Genomic DNA, 27,147 nt, shown 5'->3' on the forward strand with positions numbered 1-27,147 from the left:
ATAAAATATATATTCTATAGTTATATATGTGTGATTTTATTTTTGAAAAAGTATTGAATATTAAATTTAAATAAGTGAAAGTAAAACTTACGTTAATTATAACTCATTCTCATTTCCAAAACTAAAACCAACTTATAATCAATCTATTTCGACATCTCATTACTAGTCTAAATAACATCATTTGTCTCCAATTCAACTTATTTCCCCACCAAATTTAGCCATATAACAATTCTCGCCATTTAACTTAAATTCAACTTGATTCTGTTTTGAGGCCAGGTGTGTCCAAATACCATGGACACGGCTCAAAATACCATGGACACGTGCCGAAATAAATGATGAAAGTTAGACACGGCTTTACAAGTGTCCGACACGTTTTAACGTGTGTCCGACGAGTGTCGTGTCCGACACGGGAACGCCGATTAGGAGGAGTGTCCGTGCAACCTAGACTGTCAGCAATAACCCAACTCAAAGTTCAGCAACTAACCGTCTCAAAGTCCGGAAATAAATAACTCAAATTTGGCAGCAATGAGCGACACAAATTTTAGCAAAGTTTGACTTAAATATCAGCAAGAATCCATCTGAACTCTCAGTAAAACAGAACGATCTAATCCCAGCAAAAGACCAACGCAAATCTCATCAGTTAGATGGACAATAATTGCAGCTAAGGACCGACTGAACTTGAGCAGGTAAGCCAACTTAACTTGCAGCAATTAAACGACCCAAATTTGCAGCACTAAACCCACTAATTTTAGCATAAGACCGACTCAAATGTCAACAAAAGACCGTCTGAGCTTTCAACAATTAATCCAACATAAAATTCAGTAATAAACCGTATGACGGACAGAAATTTCAGCACTTAGACGGACACAAATTCAGCAATAAACAATTTCAGCGAGAGTCCGACGCAATGCATATCGACTAGACCGATACAAATTCAAAGAAGGGGTGAAAATCAAACAAACCTTGAACAAGAAGGTCCCGAAACAGACCCAAAGACCACTAAAACGAACCAAGTAACCCGAAAAATCGCTCCTTACTGCGTTTTTTTTTGTTCGCAATTAACTCCAATTTCTAGGGTTTGCAGTGGAATCGCGTTTTGTGTAATTGGAGCAGCAATTAAGGGTGTTTTTGGGGACGAATTTTTGATGTGTATGAAGGGAGAGTATGAGATAAGAATAACAATGGTGAATTAGGGATTAGAAGGAGCAATAATGGTGAGGGAATTTGTGAAAGGTGAATGACGATGAAGAAGAATTTTTGATGTAAACTTTTTTGATTTTTTTCTTTTCTTTTTTTTTTTTTTTTAGGCTAGAATAAGGAAACGGGCGGGTAGCCTCTAGGACCATGGGCCGCAGCTCGGTCTGACTTTTTTCCCTATATCGTCCCTTTTTTTAGGAATAGACGGGATAGCATTTTCCGACCTGAGACAAAAACACACAATTAGTATAGAAAATGATTAAAAACGGTTGAAATAAATTAACTTGAAATTGAAAGAAAAACTAATAAACATAAATAAAACCCGGGTTGCCTCCCTTAAGCGCTTTTGGTTATAGTCGTTTGCTCGACTTAGGGGCGAGATTTAGTCTTCATAAATAGGCTCGTAGAGAGTCAAACTCTCCACCGTCTCAACTTGGAACCCCTCGTAGTAAGGCTTTAAACGTTGACCATTTACTTTCAAAACTTTGTTAGTAGCCAAACTACGTATCTCAATAGCTCCATGAAATGCTACATCCGTAACTACATTCGGTCCAACCCAACGCGACCTTAATTTACCGGGAAATAGCTTAAAACGAGATTGAAAAAAGAGTACTTTTTGACCAACAGTGAACTCCTTTCTAGATATCATCTTGTCATGCAATAATATCGTATTTTCCTTGTAAATAGCCGCGTTCTCATATGAGTCATTTCGTATTTCCTCAAGCTCTTGTAACTCCAATTTTCGACTTTCACCCGCTCCTATCATGCTTGTATTAAAACTCTTCACTGCCCAAAAAGCTCGATGCTCCAACTCCACTGGTAAATGACACGGTTTACCAAACACTAATCGGTAAGGAGACATACCTATGGGCGTCTTATAAGCAGTACGGTATGCCCACAACGCATCTTCCAAGCGTTGACTCCAATCCTTACGATTAGGCTTTACCGTCTTCTCTAAAATAGATTTAACCTCTCTATTAGACACCTCTGCTTTGCCGTTAGTCTGCGGGTGATAGGCCGTTGAAACCTTGTCTGTAACATGATACTTCTTCAGTAAAGCACCAACTGTTCTATTGCAAAAATGCGTCCCACGATCACTGATTATAGCTCTCGGAAATCCAAACCTAACAAATATGAAAGACTTGATAAAATCTGCAACCACTTTAGAATCATCAGTCTTAGTGGGTATTGCCTCTACCCACTTCGATACATAATCAACAGCAAGTAATATGTAAATAAAACCAGAAGAGTTAGGGAACGGTCCCATGAAATCAATCCCCCATACATCGAAAATTTCACAATATATAATGGGGGTTTGAGGCATTTCATTGCGTTGGGATATATTCCCCACTCTTTGACAGTTGTCACAAGACTTACAAAACCCATGGGTATCTCGAAACAGGTGTGGCCAGTAAAAACCATAATCGAGCACCTTCTTTGTTGTTCTCTTCGACCCGAAGTGGCCACCACATGCATGAGAATGACAAAAAGTGAGAATAGAAGTCATCTCACTCTCAGAAACACACCGCCTAATAATCTGATCAGAGCAATGCTTCCATAAATATGGGTCATCCCACACATAGTATTTCGCGTCACTGCGAATCTTATCTTTCTGAGCTTTAGAAAACCAAGCAGGAAACTTGTTAGAGACCAAATAGTTAACAATATTAGCATACCAAGGTTCGATATTACGTAAAGCAAATAAAGTTTCATCACGAAAAACTCCCTTTACCACCTCTAAACCTTGGTCATGGTCATCATTCCTTACCAACCAGCTCAAGTGGTCAGCAACCACGTTCTCTGCACCTTTCTTATCTCTCACCTCAATGTCGAACTCGCTTAAGAGGAGAATCTAGCGTATTAACCTCGGCTTGGATTCCTTCTTCACCATCAAGTGGCGAAGTGCAGTGTGATCTGTATTAATAACAACTTTAGTACCAAGCAAGTAAGAACGAAATTTTTCTAAAGCAAACACAACAGCCAACATCTCTTTCTCAGTAGTAGAGTAGTTGCGTTGTGCATCACTAAGGGTCATAGATGCATAATGAATAACATGGGAAGCTCTCCCATTCTTTTGACCCAGAACCGCTCCAAGAGCATAATCGCTCGCATCACACATGATCTCAAAAGGGAGAGACCAATTAAGGGCCTGAATAATCGGAGCAGTTGTAAGACGGGTTTTCAGCTGATCAAATACCGTCTTACAAGCCTCATCAAACACAAAGTCAACCTCCTTTTGCAGCAATTTGCACAATGGTTGTGCAATCTTCGAAAAATCCTTAATAAACCTTCTGTAAAAACCTGCATGTCCAAGAAAGGAGCGAACTTCGCGCACATTAGTAGGATTAGTAAACTCTTAATTGTATCAATTTTAGCTTTATCTACCTCAATCCCCTTACCCGACACAACATGTCCCAAAACTATACCCTGCTCAACCATGAAATGACACTTCTCAGAACTAAGCACAAGGTTAGTTTCAATACAACGCTTCAAAACAAGTGATAAATGATTTAAACATGCATCAAAAGAGTCACCATGTACAGTAAAATCATCCATAAATACCTCAATGAAATTTTCCACATACTCAGAGAAAATACTAATCATACAGCGCTGAAATGTTGCGGGTGCATTGGCATGCGCCGATACGCGAATGTGCCAAAAGGGCATGTAAAAGTAGTCTTCTCCTGATCCTTAGGAGCAATAGCTATTTGAAAATAACCTGAATATCCATCCAAAAAGCAGTAGTATGCCTTTCCAGCGAGTCTCTCTAACATCTGATCAATGAAGGGGAGGGGAAAATGGTCTTTCCTAGTTACCGTGTTCAGCCTACGGTAATCTATACACACCCTCCACCCATTCTGGACTCTAGTAGGTACTAAATCCCCATCTTTATTCTCTACAACAGTGACTCCCCTTTTTTTAGGGACAACCTGAGTGGGACTAACCCACTTGCTATCAGAAATAGGATAAATCATACCTACTTGGAGAAGTTTCAATACCTCCTTCTTCACAACATCGATCATAGGAGGATTCAACCGCCGATGCGGTTGCCTTACCGGTTTTGCCTCATCCTCCAATAGAATCTGATGCATACAAGTTGATGGACTTATGCCTTTGATATCAGCAATCGTCCAACCTATTGCTTTTTTGTGCTCCTTCAACACTTCAACCAACCTCTCTTCTTGTTCCTCGGTGAGCTTACTAGAGATGATTACAGGCAATGTATCTCCCTCACCAAGAAACACATACGTCAAATGATCAGGGAGTGGTTTCAATTCTATAACGGGTGCCTGCAAAATAGATGGTAACAAGGTTTCACTAGGCACAGTTAGTTTTAAAAGAGGTGGCTCTGTGTGCATGAATGACACCCCCGTCAACTCAGTACCTCTTTCCTGCAGATTAGTAGGCAATAAATCATCAAAATCATCTTCTACTATACCCTTCTCAATCACAGCCTGGTACTCATCTGGATTGTCAAAATCAAAGGTATCCTGCACTAATGGCTCAAACGTATCAATAAGGCATAAAGAATGGTCATCAGTGGGGAATTTCATAGCATCAAAAATATTATACTCCACCACTTGACCATCAAACTCCATAGTAAGAGAACCTCTAAAAACATCAATCTTAGTTTTTGCAGTTTTCATAAATGGTCTCCCTAATAAAGATAGCGGCAAAGCATGTCTATCGTGCTCCATATCTAGCACATAAAAGTCCGCAGGGAAAATCAATTTATCAACCATAACTAATACATCCTCAACTATTCCCTTTGGATAAACATTGGACCGATCCGCCGGTCCGGACCGGAATCTAGTGGACCGGAACCGGAATTAAAAATTCCGGTCCGGTCTCCGGTCCACCATTTTCCAAGATTCCGGTTTCCGGTCCGGTCCGGTCCGGGACCGGTATTTTCCGGTCCGGGCCGGTTTGGACCGCAATGTCCGGAATTATTGTTATTTGCATTTTTTTTCTTAAAATTGTATTTTTATTCCCGTCCAACCGGTCCGATCCGGTCCAATGGACCGGAATTTTTGGACCGGAATTTGAAAAAGTGGGTAATTCCGGTCCTACCGGTCCGGTCCGGTCTTGGACCGGAATTTTTCCGGTCCGGTCCCAAACCGGAATTTTTGTAATCCGGTCCGGTCCCGGTCCATGAATTTTGTCGATTCCGGTTCCGGTCCGGTCCGGTCCGGTTTTGGACCGGTGCCCACCCCTACTCATAGGTCCAAGTTTTAATGACTGATAAATGGAATGGGGAATCACATTAATAGAGGCACCCAAATCTAACATAGCATTATGAATTTTGGTGTCTCCAATAGTGCAAGGTATTGTGAACATTTCCGGGTCTCCACACTTAGTAGGCAATTTTTGTTGAAACATTGCCGAGACATGTTCACTTACCTTCACCTTTTTGACTCCCTTAAGCCTATTATTCCTCTTTATAGTACAAAGTTCTTTTAAAAACTTTGCATATCGAGGGACACTTTTAAGCAACTCTAGAAGGGGAATATTTACCTCACATTTACGAAAGGTTTCGTAAACATCGTTGTCATGCTCCTTCTTGCGAGTATCCTTCAATGCTTCGGGAAAAGGTGGTGTGGGCTCATAAATCTGGACCGGTGGATCCTTAGCAATCAAACTAGGCACCACAATATCTTCCTCAATCACTTGTGAACTCCCTTCTTCTATCACAATCTCCTCTTCCTCCTGGATTGCAACTTCTTTAGATTTAGCTTTAGGCTTCTCTACTTTTACCAATTGCCTTCCATTTCTCAAGGACACCGCACTCACATTCTTCCTCGGATTCTCTACCGTTTGAGATGGTAGAGCACCTAACTGTTTAGCTTCCAACCGATTGACAGCAATAGCTAGTTGACTCACCTGGTTTCCAAAATTCTTAAAATTTTGCTTATTATCTGCTCTATCTTGAGTAACACTGAGAGTAAGAGCCCGAATCATATCCTCCGTGGACATTGATGAGCTCGGTGGTGCTTGCTCAGCTGCTTGTTGAGGTACTTGTTGATTAAATTGTTGTCCTTGTGGTCTTTGGAGAAACTGGCCTCTAGGGGGTCCAGACGATGGGCCGGCTTGAGAATTTCCCCAACGGAAGTTAGGGTGAGCCTTCCATCCTTCATTATAGGTCTTGGAATATGGATCTCATTTCCTGTTATTTATAGTACTCTCCCAAACACCATTCACCTCTTCTTGGCCACTCTCTCGCAAGTAAGGGCACAAATCATTAGGGTGACCCTCAGTAGCGCATATGCCACAAACAGTGGCCATTTGTCTCCCAGATAACATGTCACGGAGAGTGGAAACAATATTATCAACCTTTTCCTCTAAACCAGGACTAACACCCATAGCATTCACTCCTCTTCGTGATGGTTTCCTCTCAAACTGTCTAGAGGTTTCAGCTAGCTCTGAAATAACCTCCCAAGCCTCATTTGGATTTTTGTTGGCTATATTTCCTCCACAAGCAGAGTGAATCATGCGACGGTCATCTTGGTTCAGTCCACCACAAAAATACATAATGAGATCCTGGTCAGAGTAACCATGATAAGGGCAACTAGCACAGAGCTTCTTAAATTTCTCAAGGTACTCATACATAGTTTCCCCGTCTTGCTGTTCAACATTACTAATGGCTTTTTTCAGTTGAGATGATTGAGAAGGACGAAAATATTTCTCCAAGAATGCCTTCTTCATACCTACCCAAGTAGTGATACTTCCCGGTGGTAGATAGTTTAACCAGTATCTCGCATTGTCCTTCAAGGTGAAAGGAAATGCTCTCAATTTCAACTGCTCGTCAGTAATAGCATGAGGCCTCATACCAGTACACAAAATATGAAAGTCTGAAAGATGCTTATTCGGATCCTCAATGCTCATACCACTGAAACTTGGTAATTGATTTATCAAACCAGATTTCAGTTCAAAAGTAACCTCATCATCCAATGCTGGAAAAGTGATGCACAATGGTTGAACGTTAAGATTTGGAGCTGTGAGCTCCCTTAATGTTCGAGTCTCCCTAGCCATATTCTCAGTATTAACAGGAATTTCCGCAGTATCTGAATTAGAGTGTATATCCTTCTCGGAATCCGGGTGCTCAAAAACAACTAACGAACCTTCTCCAATTTGCCTTAACCTGAAAAGTGTGCGTTCAATCTCTGAGTCGTAAGGCTCGAGTGGTTGGTCAGAAGAACGACTATTAGGCATAAACTACAACAATAAAATAAAAGTTTATACTAAAGAAACACAAAAAATTAACTATTGCCCTCACCGGCAACGACGCCAAAATTTGGTGAGCCGAAGTCGTATGCTCCCAAAGATAGTATTTATAACACTTAAAACCTCTAACTAAATGATAGTATATGGTAATAAGGATCGATCCTCAGAGAAGGCGATGTAATTTATGTGAATTAAAGTATAGAAAACAGGTAACCAAAATGGGGGGATTTTAAACGATTGAGTAACTAAACAAAAGATTAAATAAACAGTTGAATGAAGAATAATAAATGTGAATTCTGATGGTTTAAACGGTCTCGGGATAAGAATTTCTACAAACTGATTATCAAATTGATCATAGACTAACAAGTTCCAATTGACTCTTGAGCAAACTATCGTGGGAACAATTTCCCAATTCCTTTGTAATATTATTTGACTCGAAACGCGATAATCAAATAACCTAATTATCAAACAACATAATACACGCGATTAAGTTTAATTTGATAACAGTATGAACGAATAAGGAACGATAGAAGTGACGACCAATAAAACACGCGATTATTAGTTCGAATCACAAGTTAATTCTCTCTTTAACCTAGATATGATGAAACGCATCCAATACAAAGGGTAAAGATTGTTACTTTATCTAGCGAGGTTGAACAATTACGGATTCATTCACTAAAATAACAATAGATTGATAATTGTGAAGATTAATTAGCTACTTTAATCTAAACATTCAACAACCATAAAATTAAAACAGAGAATTAACAATACTCAAGAGATAAAAGGAATATGAATAATAGTCTCACAATTTGAATAAATCAGATGCTTCAAATCTTAATCCGAGATGAAAGGATTAGTTGCTCATGTCTTTCTTGCTAAAAATTAATTAGGGTTCTTGTTCTAATGATAATAGGTAACGATCAATGATAGAGTCTAACCAAGTACTTAACCTAATAATAATTATTCCTAAAAATAAAAATAAAAATAATTCGTAGCTGAAAGTTTGAAAAAAAAAAGGAAATAAAACACGTCTGAAGCTGTGACACGGGCGACCCGCACCTGGACCCGCGACTGGACCCGCGACCCGCGCCAGTTCCTGTAAAAAGGCGTGTTGCTTTTTTTCTCTTCTTCCGTCTTTCTCTGCTCAACAATGGGCTTTCCTACTTGCTTGATTCATTCACCTGATGGGACATAAGGGACAAAACCATATGCAAAAGATCCATCCATACAACATACTCCAATCCAAATAATACTCAAACTTCATTGATTCATAATCTCTTCTAATTATCCCAATATAGTACCAACAACTTAATAAGAGTATTAATGCAATTATTCCTCTAACAACCAATTTATACCATAGTTATTCGCATAATTCACGACTCTTAAACCCGTGCTAAATACGGCATATCAGTGGTGAGAATCAATAAAGGAAAGGAAACGGTTGTAGTAGCCTCGCCGGCGACCTAAAGAGGCGACCTAAAGAGACGCCGCCGAGATCAATCGATTTTAATTTGGGGGATTTTTTATTTTGGGGTTTTTTCCCTTTCTCTCTCCACTTCAGTCTTCTACTACTATCTACTCCGTATAAGGAAACAGAAAAATTGGAAAAAAATATTAATCTTTAGCTTCTGTACAAAGTTGGTGTGAAAATTTGACTATATGTCTCACATGCTCACTACTCTTTTTTGGTATATTGATTTACTCTACTTAATGAGTTTTGCATGAGAAAATCAACTTTTATGATTTAGAGGAATGTGCATTTGACTAGATAACAACTACCGTATTATAGGAGTTTGTAAAGTTATCTAATACTCCAACCTTATCTTATGACTATTAAGATCACTAGCACCGTAATTGGGATGTAATGTTAACAATCTTGATATATTCTATTTGTAAAATATTTCAAATATTCTATTTAATATATATAACTTTTGGGATGATCAAATTATTCATCAAAAGTAGTCTCAAAATAAAAAAAAAATATAAATAATTGATTGAAACACCCTAAAATAAAATACTTAAAACAAATAATCGGTACGGAGGAAGTCTAACAATGATTTTCCAAAATATCAGACGGAACTCACAAAAGCATGTTATCACATATCGGCTATCGCCATATTGTTTCCTATGGAAAGTAGTTGCATTTCATTTGAGTATGTCTTATATTGTTTATAACAAATTCTCCTTAATTTATGTACCCAAAGAAAATTCCCATTTATTTATAGTGTACAGCATTAATTAGTTGTAATTAAATCCCCCCTCTAGAGAGAGAAACATAGAGAGAAACCTCTCAAAGAAAAAAAAAAAAAAAAAAAAAAAAACAGCCTCTCTTTGCTCCGCCGCCGCCTCCCTTCCTCCCACCACCACTCCCTTCCCGCGATACATCTCGGACGCTGGAGATCTGGCCGTTCAGTGGCCAATCTCCTGCGGCTCAAATCCCGAACCCAAAATTTTCAATCTAATTCCGTTTTAGCCCACTTCTTTTTCTTTTTTATTGGGAATCTGGTCCATCCTTCACTGTTGCTTTGTCGTTTTGTTTATCAGTTATTGGTTTTGATGTTCATATGTCCGACGTCCTATATTTTGGTCCAGATCGACCGTTACATGCCTTGCATGCAGTTGAATAAGGTGTCCCCCCGCCCCCCTCCCTCACCTTCTCCGGCAAGTGACACTATGAAAATTTGATTTTTCTTTAAAAAAACAAAACTTTTATGAACGGTGGTTGAGGGTCCGACACGGTGTTCCCCCTTCCCCTTCCCCCACCTGTTATGTCCTTGACTGTTGTGCATAAATGGCTTTCAAAACGGTTTTCATTGTGTTCTTCTTGCATGCATTTCCGAATTTCGGTGATCATGTATCAGTATGGCTCAGTCGGATTTTTATAATCTATTGTCTCTTGTGTTGGTTTTTCTGGGTGTTATCAGTTTGATGTGAAATTGTGAGGGATGGATAATCGGATTCTTTAGTGCTTGTTTTGTGGGTTTTTATGGTTTTTGATCTTTTTGGTGGTTGCGATTTGGACGAGATTGTTTGCTTGGGCGTTGGTTGTGGCGACGGTGGGGTTGGCTGTGGCGGTCTTCACTTTTTAACTCAATGCTGTTTGTTTTCACTTTATTTTCCTTGTTCTCGTTTTTAAACTCCTATAATGGGAGACTTTATTTCAGATGTTTAGTCTGTTCTCTGTGTTTAAAGATAAATTCCACTTGCGGTTTAAACCCATATTGGTGGTTAAGGGTGTCATGTCCTTTAATCTTTTGTTTTTTGCTTCAATCTGGGTACCGCTTATGGTCTGTGTGGATGGACTTTTGCTTAGTGGTCAAGGTGATTTTAGTTTTGAGTTGTGTTGGGTTTTTCCTAGAACGGATCTCTAGGATGTTTGGGATAAAGGAATTGGTTGATGGGTGCTCCTCTTTCGTGTATATCAACTGGTTGGGCTTTTTGATCTGTTGGTTCATTGACTACCTTGTTCGATTTCCAAGATGTAGGGGATCTTTCTCCATCGGAAGCGGTCTTTGTCGACTTGCATTCCACCTAAAATTTCTACGTTTTTTAAGCTTAAGTGCATCTTGTTCTCGTCGCCACGGAGCTCAATTGTTTCAATGGTCTCTTGAAGTTATTATCCTTGTTGATGTTGCGGATGATGATTCTCGTACCCAGTCTCTCGTTCTCAACAAGCACGTCGTTGATACCAAAAGAAGTCATCTCTTTTGTTGTAGTTTATTTCCAAGAATTTGTATTTCTTTGTTTTATGTTGTAGTTTATAGGTATGGTATAGTGAGCAATACCACTATAATGTAAAACTCAAATCTTTCCAACTGTAAAAAAAAAAAAAGAAAAAAGAAAAAAAAAAGAAAAAAAAAACTTAATTAGTTGTTTTGACTGGATTAGGTGGAGCTGATATTTTGCTTAGGCCCATACAGTCCGTTTCATGGTATATGATCGTTTTAATTTTGAATTTGTGCTAAAGAACTAAGGGGGCGTTTGGTACGGGAAAGGGTAAGGGAATGAAATCAAGAAAAGATAAGAGGGGGAAAAGAATGAAATTACCCATAATTTAACTCTTTGTTTGGTTAAGATAGGTAAGGGAATGCCATTAATATACATCCACCAACTATTTTTCCAATAACCACCAGTCACCGCCACTACTAACACTACCACTGTCCACCGTCCTCCACAAGTGAACGACGGTGCCGACCTTTTGCTGCCAGCACCACCTTCACGCCCCTCCATACCCCGACGCCATCCCAACGTTGTTAATGTGCACCAACCCAAAACCTTAAAAACTTCCCCACCACTCGAAATCCCCTCCCCCGCCCACAAAACCACCAGATCTGGTGGTTTTGTGGGCGGGGGAGGAGATTTCGAGTGGTGGGGGAGGTTTTTAAGGTTTTGGGTTGGTGTTTCTGATGGTGGTGGGTTGACTTTCGCATGAGGAGCGGTGGGTATGTCGTGGGGGGCACCGGCGAGTGATTTGCGTCTCTAGTGTGGGGAGGTCGTCGGAGAGTGGGTCGTACATGGTGATGGCAGTTATGGTTGTGGCGGTTGGTAGTGGGTGTTGGTGATGTGTGAAGGTGGGTGAATGGGGGAATGGAAATTGATACCTTGGGGGGGGGGGGTGAGGGGTAAGGATTTAGAGGAGTGTGGGGGTAAGAATGAGGTAAAGGGTATCAATCTTTTGCTCAAACAAACACAAACAAAGGGTATCACCCCTTTTAATTCCCTTTCTCTTATCTGAATACCCCCACCAAACGCCCCCTAAAATAAAATAATACCATATTGAACATGAGATACACTTTGCAGGAAACGTGCGACTAAAATTTGAGTCCCTAAGCTTTTCTTTTTGTCACGGAATAAAATATAGTTCTTCTGACGTCATTTGTTTACCCTTAGTTTGACACAAAGACTAAGGAAGGGGGAGGGACAATTTGTGTATGATCAGATTACTCATCAAAAGTCTTCCGTCATTTGTTTACCTTTAGTTTGACGCAAAGACTAAGTATTAATGTATGTATTGATCGAACTGAGTTTTTAGGTCTTGCATGCTTTTATATGACGTAAGTTATTAAAGCTATAGAACGGCAGACACCGATATCTTTTCTAAAACCTATTTGAATTTTTGTAGATGTATACGAGTATGAGATAATTCATTAGTCAATGAAAAAATTGAATGGAAAGAGTAATAATCGCTATACCTATGATAATTATTAGTTTGTTATAATAAACATTTGAGTTATATATTAGACTAGATCAATCCACGTTACTGATCAAGTTGGGATACTCAGTTTGGGTGTCAGGGTTTCATTTGGACCTAGTTAATTTTGTGCACTCTCCCAAATCAAAAAAGCACTAAAACCTAGCTATACCACACAAGGAGTTCTTTGAAGTTGGGTTTACATACGACAAAATAAGACACCAGTTTTATTTATATAGATCAATCTCTAACTAATTAGAAAACTTTTAAGTCTATTAACAATATGATAAAATATGTACTTTGTTTAAATATTTTGTTGTAAAGATCAAGAGCATTCGAGACTTATATTATTTGAGAAGAAATATATATGCAAATAAAGACTTTCAATCTCCCACATTAAAAATTAAAAATTAAAAATTGAGATTTTAAGCTGAACTCTAAACATAAAAACCTTCACCTACATATAACTCTACCTACCAATGTCCAATGCATTCAAAAATTTAACATGCACATTTACATATATTTTTGTTTTTATTAAGGTTTGCCTTTATGATGGTCTTATATGGTACTCTGATACTTATGACTTACTAACTTTTAATAGGAAAGGTGAATAATTAAATGGGACAAAAAGAGAAAGTCATCTCAATATGTTCGTTAGAGCAAATACATGATTAACATGAAAGTTGAGGGATAACAGTCAGCATGGGATAATAAATATTCAGGTCGAGTCATATAAGGTCAGGTCGAGTCAGATAAGATCAATTAAGATTTTGGGTGTTTTACACGGGTGTGGGTTAGATTTAAGCCATTCAAGTCAAGTCATTAATAGCATTAACATTAACTAATCATATAGCTCAATAAAATGTATTAGGACGCGTGGTTCAATCAACATGACGCCGAATCGAGTCGTGCGATGACTAGACTGAAGTTTATAATGATATTGTATAACATTTTAAAACACGATATTACAAGTGGCCCGTGCATCGCACGGGCATTAAATCTAGTATATATATACTTAAAAGATGAACTTTTCAAGCGATGTTATTGGTTCAAATTTTATGAATTATTTAAGTTATAAAATACTCCCTCCAATTTCATTTATTGTTCCCCTTTCCCTTTTCATCCATTTTCCTATTGTTCCCTCTTTCCTTTTTTGGACAACTTTACGTGGTCCAAAATCAATTTGATGTGGGTCATATATATTGTGTGGTCCAAATTGATTCTCTTATTTCTTATGTCAAAAAGAAAAGGGAACAATAAATGAAATTGGAGGGAGTATTAAAATAAGATAAATATATTAGTACTTAATTGTAAACTATTGAATAACTGAAGTTATCTACTTATATAGGTTAAAAAAAATATAAAAAGATAAATATCTAATTTAAATATTGATTCCACTCTATTAATGGACATAGGACTCCTTGGTCCTCATAATATCAATCAATATGCATATGAGAAATGAATTTATGTCCATTAATGAGCAATGAATTTTCCTTACTTTGTCATTATTTGATTATTTATGTATTGATTTCTCCCTCTTGATTGTACTGTTTCATGTATTCATTTGTTTCTTCAATCGCATCTAATACTTCATTATTCATTGTGGTGTTAATTTTTGTCACAGATCACATTACTTAAGCAGGGCAATATTAATGGACACGAATACTGATGAAGATGTATACTCCGTACACTCTTGATACTATAAGCTATTGCTCTTATATATGGATTACGGAGTATATGGTTATTACTGTTATTATCTTTGACGTGTTTTAATTTAACTAGTTGTTCCTCCGTGTGCGATGCGTGCGGAGTTCCAAGGCCATATCCGTCTTTTTCAAACTATAAAGCTTGCGTAAAATGCGTATAATCCAAGACGATAACAGAAAAGGATGTGAGCTTTAATTTCCAGCGCTCCTAAATTTACGATTCTTAGGTAAGAGTCTACATGGATATGAGCTCCAAATCATGGCAAGAAAAATGAAGTGCTTACTCCTTTAAAAAAACTCGTCATACAGATCAAATGATACACAAGCGTAAAACAAATTTCTCCTAGTTTAACAATTAATATCAGTTGCATTAAGTTTCTCCTATTATAACAATCAATATCAGTTGCATAAAGACCACTCTTTTAGGACATCAAAGCTTGATAGCATTCATCCGTCTTGCGTTGGCATTGTTGGCTCAACCCGTCTATTTTCTTTTCATATTTGGCCATCAGTTTCAAATGAATGCCTTTCTCCTGATACCAACAATCAACACAGTTAAAAAAGCATATGAAGCAAACTTTTGACTTTCAAAACTAAAGAACGTAATCTCAACAAAGCCAAACACAAACACAGACGCTCTCCTTCCCTTTCCCTCTCCAAACCTCCCTTCTCAATCTGAACATGACCAAACACAAACTCTCTATACCTCCTCCTCCCCATTCATCCATCCATGCCTCTCTTACTCCCTCTCCATCTCTCAATCTTAATATGACTAAAACCATGCTCGAACTCTTTACACCTCCCTTCTTCCCCCTACACACATTCCCCATCTCTCTTTCTCCCTCTCTCCCATCCTATACATGCCATAATTGCTTCAATGATTAGATGTGTGTTGCTGGCTAGAAGTATTCATTTAATTCTAGAGATTTGTTGTTTCATGAAGCAGAGAAAATATTTATGCCCAAATATTCATGTTTTAACTTTTAAGGGTAATTACATCAAACAAATTGTTTTTCGGTCAATTTGTATGAAATACTCTGATAAAGTTTGGTCCAAAAGCTATTGAGTAACCAAAAAGGATATTGCGGAGTCGCTATTTTTGGGATTTGTGATGCAATATGTCCGGCAGAATTAACTGTGCCAATCACTAATCCGAAATCTGAATAAATCATCAACATATTATATAACAAATGAATACAAAATGCACAAATTTACTAAGGTGCTTACGAGACAAATATATCATATACTTGAATCACTATTAAGCCCAATAGAATCAATTTTAATAGACTTCATAAAGTAATACTGATGTGGATCAGAGTGTTATGTTATTATGACAAATCAACAGCAAACATTCGTCCATGAGAAGGCATAAAGACGTATGCAGCAAGTGTTTCACTTGCTGAAACACATAACTATGAGAGGACTGATAGGAGAGAAGTAATGCATACCATTCCATTAGCATTCGGCAGTGATAAAGTAAACTTGTGATTGAAATTGTAATCTTTTGTCAAGAGATCTCCACCACAACAAAGTTGCTTAGAGTTGTAAGCCTATAAGTAAATCGAAGAGATGATATACTGGTAAAACAATTAATGTAATTAATTACATCATTCTCCTCCGTCAACTATGTATCGATCAATAATACTTAGCAGCATTGTTTTTTCTTTCAATTTCACAGTAATACAATCAGTCTTTAGCTAACTATTTATCGTCACATGCAAGGCGTTAAGGTTAAGTTGTACATCCTCGTGTCCATACTAAAAAGAATGCAGTCCGTGTAAAAACTCATCCTTTTGACTCTAAATCATCGTTTTCACAAGCTTGATTAAATATGAGACTATTATAGTAACTAATTCTTTGTTAAGTTATTAAAAAGTCCACAACGATGGTACTCCAACACTTCATTTTGGTTACGTGTAGCATGTCCGGCACTCAGACCACTCCACTCTCCACGACTCAACACTTTGACAATTAATTTTATACCCAATAATTGAAAACCCTGCAAAAATTAACCTAATCCGATACCCCGACACTTGCAAGCGAGTAATATAGGTCCGGAGCATGATCAACTCTTCCTTGCTTCACTCAAGTGTTTATTGCACAAACTAACATCTAGCTCTCTTAGCAACCAAGACAACATCACTCTGTTAAGCTACTACATGTTTGGCGTCAAATCCAAAAAGACTGATTTCTTTAACACTATCCGATTCAACTGATAAATGACTGAGAACATTGTGTAACAAAACAAATTAAAATCAGAGTATATGATTTTACGTCTGGCTTTTCTACCAAAAGATGAAAATGCAGGTGGAGCCACTTTCTTCAAAAGTAAACTACTGAATATAGCCTTTGGATTTAATGCCTGGAGCTCGCAGGCCTAACCGCCTCAGTGAATGAAATCATGCCTCAGTGAATGAAATCATATTAGGTTCAGGTTCTGTCAGTCAATTCTTTGACTTAATTTTGGGATTTAAGCTCCAGGCATTAAATCCCTCTCCACTCTCCATAATCAATGTAATACTCCTAAATGGATAGTGACAAAGAATCAGTAGAAAACGACAACAACCAGCACCAGTGCATACTTGGCAAGAATTTTTGTCGTATAAAAAGAGTATCTATATTTAAATTAGAAATAACGCCATCTGAAACAAAGTTCTACACATATAATAATTGTACATAGTATACATAATCTTAGAGCTTGACAAGCAAATCAAGAGAAGATGATATTCCTTGAAGGTCCATTGTTCAAAACAAAGTATGTACTGAAAGACGTATCAGAGTTTGAAACAAAGCAAAGTACAGGTCAGTATAAAAGGATAATTATATAAATACGTACCAAGATAAAGTATATTTAATATTGTACATACATAGTTATAAATAGTATCTTTAATTTGAAATTTATAAACGAGCCCACACATGAGCTTTTGCCTAAGCCATATCGAGCTTAAGTTATGGTCTAATTTGATTAAAATCAGCTCAGACTCAAGCTCGATATTGTTGTTAATGGTTTGATTTTTGGGCATAACTTCAATGGTTTGATTTGAGAACTGAATTGTAATTTTAAAAAACTGCAAGGTAGTAGCTTAATCCTTGGAATTGTCCATATAGGTAGATTAACTAAGTTTGAGCTAGTTGCTCCACGAAACTATTAACATAGATGAACCCACAAGAAGGAAACAACCAATTAGAAAATAGTAGTCCTATTTTTAAAGTTCTGATCTTCTGTTAAGAAAAATGAGAATTACATAAATAAATAACGGTGTTGCTCTTTCACATACGCCTTTTACTCTTTCACATACTTTTTTTCATAAAATTTCCATACTCTACCCTTTTCCTAAATCTAAACAAATTAGGTTTTTTATATACCCTTCTCCTAAAATTAAAACCTAATCTTCTAAAACTTGAACAATGGATTACAATTCTTCAAATTCTTCGATTAATGAAGTAATACTAATTTATTTAGCAATTATTAAAAGTTGGTTATTTCTTATTAATTATTTTGATCTAAAATTGGGTTTATAATCAATTATGTTGGTGGTGGAAGGCATAGTGATTTGTGCGGTGGACTGTGGTGTTCGGAGCAGGTAGTATGGTGGACGACGGCGGTCGGAGCAGGAGTATGGTGCAGGGTGGTGGTCGGTGGTCGGAGCAGTGAAGGGCAGTGCGGGGGAGGGGTGGGCTGGGGAAGCACTCATTGCTCCCTTCACACTAAAAAGAAAAAAACAAACAAGGAAATGACTGAATCATAGCCGTCTCATCTGCTTCATAACCTCTAGTATATCACAAATTGACAAGCTCATGATGTTTACTTTTGCAGCTGATATCCAAAAACAAAGACTCATCGATAAGTACAATGATCTCAAGGTATTTGGACTCATTTTCTTTAATTTAACACTCTGTGGTCGAGGTTAAGATAAGAACCCTGAATGCATGCCTTGCTAATTAATCAATGAATTATCTTCCACCAGGCTACTGGCAAGCTGAACTCTTTTATTCAGAAGAAAAGGAGAAGAAATGCTGCAAAGGATCATAGGTTCATGCCTTATACTAGGCAGTCTAACAATGACTCGTAGTTTAATCTGTGGCCGTCGTTTACATCCAACTTATGTTGCGGCTATCTGATACAAAATATTAGAGAGACCCTTTTCGAATTGTATTTATTCGTTAGGGAGAATGGGACATTTTGTTTTTGTAGAAATCAGTTCCTGAGAAATAATCTGTTTTGGTAATTCCCTTTCTGTACACGGATAATACAAATGTGTAGTTCCGAACAGTGATAAAGTCAATATCAAGTTCTTGATGTATGGATTGAACTACAAGTCGTATTAAAGCCAGCAGGGCTTACTCGGTAAGTTAGGTGTAGGAGGTACAGTCTGTAATATCGTGTCATAAGGTGTAAGCCAGCACGACTTGTGATAATTCTGAGTGTGCGACATTCGCTAAAGGATAATTCATTGATTAATTAGCAAGGCATGCATTCAGGGTTCTTATCTTAACGTTGAATCCAAAGAACTCCGACTAGACTTTGATTACCTACCCTAATGTTGAATTCATCAAGTTTACATCTTTTGGGAGCAAGACCTATATCAACCAAATGCCGAAGCTGATGATTAATATCTACTCAGCTGTTTAAAACCATATTGATCCGTTTTTTTTTTTTTAATGAACTCCTGCAAAATAAGTCATTATTATAATAGAGGCTTGTAACTAAAGAGTAGAGTACTAGCATGAAAACATAGAGAATCATTTTCACACTGTCGAATTTGAGTAAATAATAATAATAATAATAATAATAATAATGGTGGCGGTGGTAGCCGGTGGTGGGCTGGGGAAGGAGGGTTGTGCGATGGTAGCCGGACTCGGAATCGCAGGGGGATGGGAGGGGAGTGCGGCAGTCGCAGGAGGAAGGGAGACCGGTGCAGGGGTGGCTGGCCGAGGTCGGAGCAGGGACTGGTGTCGGCCGGAGTGGCGGGGAGTGGGGAGTGCGGCCAGCGAGATGGTGGTTAATGGAGGTGTGTGGTGGTTAATGGAGATGAGTGAAGGGAATTAGGGAAGGGAGAGAAATAATTGATTTGTTGGGGAAAAGGATGAAGAAATGAGAAGGGTAACCTTGTAAATTACGTATGTGAAAGAGTAAAAGGCGTATGTGAAAAAGCAATACCCAATAAATAAATAGGAAAGTATGAATACCACCATCCTAGTGTAATTTTTTATTTATCTTTGAGTCTACTACTGCTTGAATGAACAATTAATAAAAGTAGGAAATTGTAACTTGTACCGATAAGGAAAAAGAAGGTTTTTAGCTACTTTTAGAAAGATAGGAGTAGTTTTGTAGAGATGTAAATTGATTTAGAAAAAAAAAAGTAAAAAAAAAAAAAGGGTTGAAATTGGTGCCATGCCTTTATAAAGGAGTTCAGATTTCCTATCCCATGTAATTATACTCTTAGAGTCCAGTTTTTAACCTATCTTTGTTACCCAAGAAGAAATGTGTCTCTCACGGGTCACGTGACTCGTGAGGTTGAAGTTTGTGTTTTTGTGAATTGTGAGGGCTGTGGTAGATTAACGGCGGTGAGGCTTCATGGCATCGCTAATTGCAAGCTCCTTAAATAATCGGGTAACCAATAAATCCAAAAACAAATTGTGTTAACCCATAATTCAACAAATCGAGGATGGATATAATTATACAAGGCCCTAATTCAAAACCATCAGAAATGAACAAGCGCAAGACGAAGGTATACACTACAGTTGAGCAACCTTTAGTACAAGTATACAGAAATACCCGTCTAATGAGCAAAACACACTGAATTGCTGGTGCCATGGACCAGAATTACAATAAGCAAGATATACCAAATGAGATTTAAAAAAATAGAAAAAAATTGAAAAAAATGGGTACCATCTTATACCTTTCGAGTGACCGGTACTTTGTAATAGGAAAAAAGTATGACAAACTTGTTGAGCTATTATGCCTGATCGCAAATTTTCCAACTGCAACAAATTTACCGACAGAATTCCGCGAGAGAGATACCCAAACTAATTCTTCCAATAAACTGTCGTACATGCTACAGCACCTAACTCCACTTCTTCAAACCTACAACTCGAAACATGAATAACATTTAAAGTCGAAACATGGTATATGAAAGACGGCAAAAATTCGAAGTTAAAAGCAATATATTAAATAAAAGAAAAGAATCAAAAGATGCAAGTAAAAAAAAAAAAAACAAATGTAACCAAAGAGCTTTTACATCATTTTCTGAGCATAACATCAACCACACCTAACTGTAATCGAATGTGAGATAAGGGGCTCAGGATACGACGAATAATATGAGCAAAAGAAGATGCAACATGGCACCTGAATGTTAAATAGTCCACACAAGGTAGATAGACATTGACCAAACAGAGAGAAGGCCACAAATACTGAAACAAACAAAGCAATATCATGGTTCAGGGGAAAGCGTGGCGAATGGTCCCCGAATAATTTAGGGCCGCCATCATCCTCATGTGTTCAAAGTGGTCAGGTGCTTGTCAGGTGTAAGATCTAAACTACACAAGCACCTCACCATTGCTCCATGTTATTTTTGCGCCTACTGCCAATGATGAGGTGTTCTTGAGAGGGCAGTGTCCTAAACCTCCCCATGGCCCTTTTTCTGCTGGCTATTAACCGTCTCAAAGAATACCCTACTCAGGCATTAACGACTAATTCAAAAAGTCAAGGAAACAACTCACAATATATCTCACAGAACGAATAAAAACCAGCAACCGACTACCCTAATTCATTATATATTGCGCATTAAATGACACTGAGCCACTTACGGCACACAAAAAATGATTAACACCAACACCCCCTCTCCAGACTCGTTCCAACTGGTGCATAACCCCGACCCCTATAGCATTAATTACGATTTCAAATAAGCAAGAAAGTATCAATTCATAAACAATTACTGTAGAAAAGATTTAGATCGAGCAATGAATCAACTATCCTCAACATTCACACTAAATGAAAATTCACATTTAGCACACACTTTACCAACAATCTAGCACAATAAATGCATTATCTGACCATCGCACCGCCTACACTTGCGATGAAAACTCTAAATCTCAACAGACGAAATTAATCATGAAAACTAATTCCAGAAATTACCAAACTCGAGTAAGAAATGATCTAAATCAGAAATTATAATTATTAGTTTCTCTAAAAATTTAGAATGAAAATCAATACCAGAAATGACTAAAACTCGAGTAAGAAATTTATTGAATTTCTTATTTATCGAAAGGGAAGACATATACCCGCAATAGAGTTAAAACTGCAGAACCTTCAGATTTGTTATAATCGGGAGAATCTGGTAGTTAAACACCTACATTTGGGAATCTGGTAGGTGCCGGTAAACACCCTACGCTAAATACAGAGGGGCAAAATTTAATACCTCCATAGAGCTGCTATAGCTCGCTGGCGACAGAGGTTGCAACGCACGGCCATTCCTGTCCACTGCTTGATGATGTCGGATAAGTGGTGCTGCAATTTGTCTGTGAAAGCTTCCAGTACTTACAGGCTAAAAAATAACAATAACCAATTCAATCATAGCTTAAACTCTGAAACTAACCATCAGTAAAACTTTTTCACTGTAAAGCGTCACTGCACATATATACACATCACAACTGTCTCATAGTTACATCCTAAATTCTTCCCTTATTTAGAATGACATTTAAACCACTTGAATATGCTTCTCAGCACAAATATTCCAAGAAAACACTATTTCTTGCAATAATACTCCAACTAACAGTCAAAATTACACTTTCACACAATCGACATATGCTACCATTGGTAGCTAGCTTAGTTGGTAAAGTCATCAGCACTGGTACTCATAACCTGCATTCAACCCCGTCAGCATCATATTTCTCTTTGTACCTCCCATTACACTAAAAAAACACAATCTATATATGCTTATCTCCCTAAAAAGAACATGACACTGATACACAACAAGAAACCCAGTACAGAATTACTCAAAACAATGGGCGGAAACCCCAATTACCAAATGAACAATTAACACAACTTCTCAATACATGAACAATTAACACACGAATAAGTGAGAGGGTGTGGACTAACACACACACACACAAAAAAGCAAACAATTTCCATAAACAAGGAAACTGAAATCAACCCGATTTGGAAAACGCAAATACAAAATTAAGGGAAACCAACTCAATTTAGCAAGCAATAATTAAAACCCAGAAAATCTTCACATTTCATACCTAAAACAACTGAAAAACATACACTAATCAAACAATCGAAATCAGTAAATTAAAAATGAGGAAACTGAAATCAACCCGATTTGGAAAACGCAACACCCGAAGAAATAAAAAATTAGCAAATAAATTAACCACATCTGAGAAGCGCAATAAATAAAGCGATGTCGTGCTTACATAGAAAGACCCCAGAAACATCTCCGAGCAGTGAATATTCCAAATGACCTGCAAACCAGAAAAGGAGACTCGTCTTGATGGATATAATGGAGCATCAACAATCAAACTTTAAACACAGGAGAATGAAAAGGAATGGATCATAGATAGGAGAATAAAAATTAAATTAAGCCATCAAGTTATGAGGAGAGAGTGAAGGAAGAAGCGGGAAAAGGAGGAGAAAAGAAATGGATAAGAGCAAATAGCAGGGAAAAAACAAAGAAGAAAGAGGGAGATAAAGCAAGAAAGGTTGTTCATCACGTGAGTATAGCGTGGAACATTGCTCTACTGTTCCATATTTACCCAAGTTCATACATTTAGAGGGTTTTAGATAACTCTCATGCGGTATGCTTATAATGCATGCCCATTGCATTGGTGCGTAATTCTATCTTTATAACTATGCTATATGCTCCAACTCTTATACTAATCTTATAAACTTGATTTGTATAGATTATAGCCGAATCGTCTTTTCTTTAGAGTCCTCTAAAAAGGGCTCTGATATCATGGTAGAATTCGATAGAGGAAGGTTCATAAAAGATAATTGTATTGATAATTGTTCGTCACATAAATTGTTAATTTACCCATGTATAAAGCAACTATAAGCTATTTACTGGGACCGAGAAAGTATTAATTAAATAAAAAATGAAATTGGTTAATGGGTTTGCCATGTTATTATTATTTACTTCTCCAGTAAGTGCACAAGAAAATCTAATTATGATTGTTATTCTAACTATTAATAATCTAATTTTCGCGGCGGAATTACTTAATATTTGAGAGTAGGTAGTAAAAGTTCACAAACCAATCATTTACAACGACTCCTACAATTTTGCCTGTGATTATAGACTTTGCAACTAATAGAGAGCATGATAATTGCAATTTAATTAAGATCATAACATAAAAGAAGACAAACATGCCTCAAACACGACACCTATTTAAAAACTCACAAATTTACTAATAATTAGAAGGTCTATATAGTTACTCTTAACAGTCTCACATAAAAATGGTTACGCTTAACAGTCTCACATAAAAATGGTCTATATTCAATCACAAATTCTTAAAAAAGACGATCTCTCAGTATTAAAGACACAAAATGAATATGGTCTATACTCAATAGTATTAATAATCATACTAACAGTAAGTCTCATGATAATTATATCACTGTTTTGGTCTCTTCAGTTGGATTAGGGAATGAAATCTTACAATTTGCTTGACGAAAGTTAAAAAAGTGTTCACATCTTAGAAATTATTATTGTGTATAACTCGGGCAACCCCTGACATGAAATCTATTCATACATAATTGAAGAATAGGAAAGAACGTTTATCACAAATTGAAAATAAACTACTGCAAGAATTTGATCAATAATAGAATAGGTTATATAATTTTGAACGTAAGAGAATTCTAGCTGCGCAACTACACAATATCTATTTGAGTAGGATACAAGGTCTATTTGTATACCTAAACACCTTTTATATTATGAGCATGATAGATATCGCTTTCCTCAATATTGGTTTGTTATTATACTGTTACTATATATTTAAGCAAAAAGCATTTCTCTAATATTACAATTTTGATCAAATCATATGTGTAAGAGATTTGCACAAATCACGATCCTAGGTGTCGGACCCCAAATATTATGCAAAATGGTCTACTCAAAAGAGCAATCAATAATTATTATGGTGTTCTTTGGAGAGTAACAATTATCACACAAATTGACCAAAATATAGGTATATATTAGTAATAATTAAAATGCTTTAAAGCAACAATCTCGATCAATTGTCCCTGGCTTACAAATGTTGCAACTCTTTATTAAATAACTATCATGTATTTACGTTTTATGTGTTATTTTATGGCCCCTACTCCCTAGGCACTAGCCTTAGAAATCACGCCACTCCTTTCTGTTTTAATTATAAACTAGATTTCATGCCCGGGCGTTGCCCGGGTAATATCTTAACATGGTTTCAAAGTAATTATCACGACGTTAACTTAAAAAAAAACTTAGTGTAATAGGCCTATACAGAGAATTGTTCGAGTATGATTGTTTTGAAGTAGTCCCAACGCCTGAAATTAATTCCCTTGGTTCGCCACTATAATGAGCTCGTGGGCAGTATTTCCTTTGTTTTTTTTTCATATATGGTTTTCTCACATTTCAAGACATTCACTTCTCTCATCAACATCTCTTAAAATATATGACTAAAGACTAAATATTATGATATGTAAACTATCCACCGGTACAGAGAGAGTATAAACGTAATTTTATAAACAGTAGTGTAACCCTTAGTATTTGTTTGGACGATGTAAACTTTCTTCTGCAATTCGTTTAAAAAAAATTGTGTGTGTCATAAATCGATATCAAACAATTACTTGAAGAGTCAAGATTTTTATCGTACTCCATTCTAGTTTGATAGTTTTATGTTTTGCGTCCGATTTTAGTTGGGTAAGTTAATTAATTATGGACTCTAATTTGATTAGCTGAGAATCTGATTAGAAATAACCCATAAATCTCTCTTTTATTTCACTCGGTCTTAGAGGTTTAGTCGAGCTACAACTTTAATAAAGAGCTAGGTAAGTAGGCATTCATCAATTAATAATTTTATTAGTTAATAGTCTTGTATTTCGTTTGTGTTTGTAAGGAGTGTCAAGATTAATGATCCATATATTGCATCATAAATTCTCGTACAAATATCTACTACCATGTTTTATTAGAATAAAAAACATATATTCCCTCCGTCTCGATCAATAGTTTACATTTTTCTTTCTTTGGTGTTTCAGTTAATAGTTTACACTTAATAATATTAAAAGTAACTCCCCTCACTATGTACCTTAGTCTTTGTGTATTAAGCATATATGTAAACATTTCATTGAGATGGAGGGAGTATATCTCATGCTGGTTAATGTTTCGTTAGAGTTTTACTATTGTTATACTTTGTATAAATAATGTAAAAATATTATATTATATCCTCCTACTAATACATAATTATAAATAACAATATTTATAATTTATAATTATCTTATTCATTGTGTTCAATGAATTATGAGCGAGTTTTTTATCCCTTCTAGTTACTCCTATATTAATCTTTTATCCTAATAGAAATATAAAGACGCTTGAGTGCTTGACTCATGTGAAAGAGAGCTTGGTGATTGGGATAGAAAATTACTAATCTTTTATCAAACAATATGCTACACCAAGATTAACATTATGATTAAGATCTAAACAAATTAATAAAAAACAAACCATTAAAATAATTAGTCAACGGCATGACATGTGTAGCATCATGTAGTACGTGTTGCACTAACTCACCCCTTAAAAAACCCCATAACATAGTAATTAGTCATGTTTTTTTATTCTTTGTAAAAGGCATTTTAAGCAAAAGAAACAAATGATTAAGAGAAACGTACTTAATTATTTCATTGCAACATTGATATTGATCTCATATGTTATATAACCTCCCCCTACATCCACCATCACATTCCACCCACCCATGACCACCGTCTGCCACGACACAACCTTTCCCCCTAGCCACAAACATACAATTACAACCATTTCATGCGACATCTTCCAACCACCACCAAAGCCACCTCCAGCCACCATGGGAGCCACCCATCACCACCACTAACATCCCCCCACTTCCAACTTCACAACCCAACCTACGGTGTGTGATGCATTTTGCTTGTATCTTTGATACTCAGTATAAAGCATAAACTTGTAAGGAAACTTTACCAATTCATAATCAAATTATGGCTAATATATATGGATTATAGGATCACATTGCTCGTGATTCGTGAAAATAGTCCCATTGCAATTCATTCTAAAGCCAGCTTGGCTGCAAGGCAAATTGAAAACATATCAAATGTCTTTCAGTAGGCTAAATAATTAAACAATTTACCATATCCATCATCGGCACAACTTATAGACTGTGCTAATATGGCGTAGGTTGAAAATCTCATTACTTTGATAACCTGAACACACACAAAAACATATCATGCATTAGTAACAATAATGAGTATAGATAATGAGTTATGACAATTTGAAATACGTCAAAGGCACTAAATGCAACTAACAATCTAAACTTTGTAAAGCTAATAAGGAAATTGGATCATAAAAAACAAAGAAGCACATGATTTGTAAACTGAAATAATGAAAACTAAGGAGGAAATTGCATCATAATTGACTACAATTGTGATGTTTATCGATTTGTTTATATATATACCTTTTGTAATTAGTTTTTTAGTTCTAAACAAATTCAATGGGAAAGAGATCTTTTGCTAGTATGTAATTCTTATTATTATTTAATTAATAATATCATATGAGGTAATTTTTTATCTTTTCTATTTTTTAAAATTTTATCTTATTTAGAACTGTGGCATATTTTTAAATA

General features: G+C 36.7%; 2 long non-coding RNA genes across 2 annotated transcripts; one reads left to right on the forward strand and one right to left on the reverse strand.

Moving 5' to 3' along the window:
* Nucleotides 1-14,544: 14,544 nt before the first annotated feature.
* On the reverse strand, nt 14,545-23,097 carry LOC141634391 (uncharacterized). The gene is made up of 5 exons (XR_012539116.1): nt 22,735-23,097; nt 21,738-21,863; nt 20,220-20,404; nt 15,765-16,839; nt 14,545-14,849 (listed from the first exon to the last, which is right to left on the reverse strand). It is a non-coding gene; the product is annotated as an uncharacterized LOC141634391 (long non-coding RNA).
* Nucleotides 17,578-18,632, forward strand: LOC141634390 (uncharacterized). Its single transcript, XR_012539115.1, has 2 exons — nt 17,578-18,180; nt 18,285-18,632. It is a non-coding gene; the product is annotated as an uncharacterized LOC141634390 (long non-coding RNA).
* Nucleotides 23,098-27,147: the final 4,050 nt, after the last annotated feature.

Source organism: Silene latifolia, chromosome Y, assembly GCF_048544455.1.
Source record: "Silene latifolia isolate original U9 population chromosome Y, ASM4854445v1, whole genome shotgun sequence".
In the NCBI taxonomy this organism is placed as follows: Eukaryota; Viridiplantae; Streptophyta; class Magnoliopsida; order Caryophyllales; family Caryophyllaceae; genus Silene; species Silene latifolia.